Raw genomic sequence first — 850 nt, 5'->3', positions numbered from 1 at the left:
AAAATACTTAAGTATTAAAAGTAAAAGTACTTGCTGAATGCATTACCTAATCACTAATAATATTAAGTGTACCGATTGTATTTAATTTTAATAGATCAGAAATGTGCCATTCTAATGAGCAATGCCACAGATAAAGCATGGTTTTATTGTCTTTATTCTCTCTAATGTGGCTTAGATATGTGATTCTATGCATTATAATTTCAGGGATGGAAACATCTTGTCTTCTGTCCTAACATAGCATGAACTTCACTTTTTTTTTTGCCAGTAGTGGCATTTTATTTTGAAAGAAATCCAACTGAAAGGGTGGGCAGGGGAGGACATGGAACCAAGGAGCCACATAGCAGACTTGTAGTCTAGACCACCGAACCCGAGACCAAATCAAGACCAAGACCAGCGCCCCGCGCTACGTCAGAAAAAAAAATTAAGTTTACCTATCAAAATTGCTTCTCAAATTGATCTGAAAGATCCACATTCCCATAAAAACACCTAGATATTAAATACTTAGAGCTGACATAAATGTAACCAGTATCAATTAAAACTCTTCTTTTTTCTGTTTTGCTTTCATCTCTCTGCTACAATTCGCAGAGGTCTCCTGCCATCCCTAAAAAAATAACGCTCTGGGCGGTTGCCCATATTGCCCATGTCAGAAACTACAACTGTCTGCACCATTAAACATAGCAATTAACTGTAAAACAACGCTCAACTATGAACACTGTCCAAGGCGCAATAAGGAAGAAGTAACCAAGCAGAAGGAGCACCGTGACTGTTCTCATCCTCCTTCCTGCTGCAATGTCTGCCACCATGACAGGTGATGAAAACAAAGACCAAATGAGCATGCTCTGCGTTCTTG

Source organism: Poecilia formosa, unplaced genomic scaffold (assembly GCF_000485575.1).
Source record: "Poecilia formosa unplaced genomic scaffold, Poecilia_formosa-5.1.2 Scaffold297, whole genome shotgun sequence".
NCBI classification, from domain to species: domain Eukaryota; kingdom Metazoa; phylum Chordata; class Actinopteri; order Cyprinodontiformes; family Poeciliidae; genus Poecilia; species Poecilia formosa.
The sequence above is the reverse complement of the archived record's forward strand: the minus strand, read 5'-3'. Positions refer to the sequence as shown.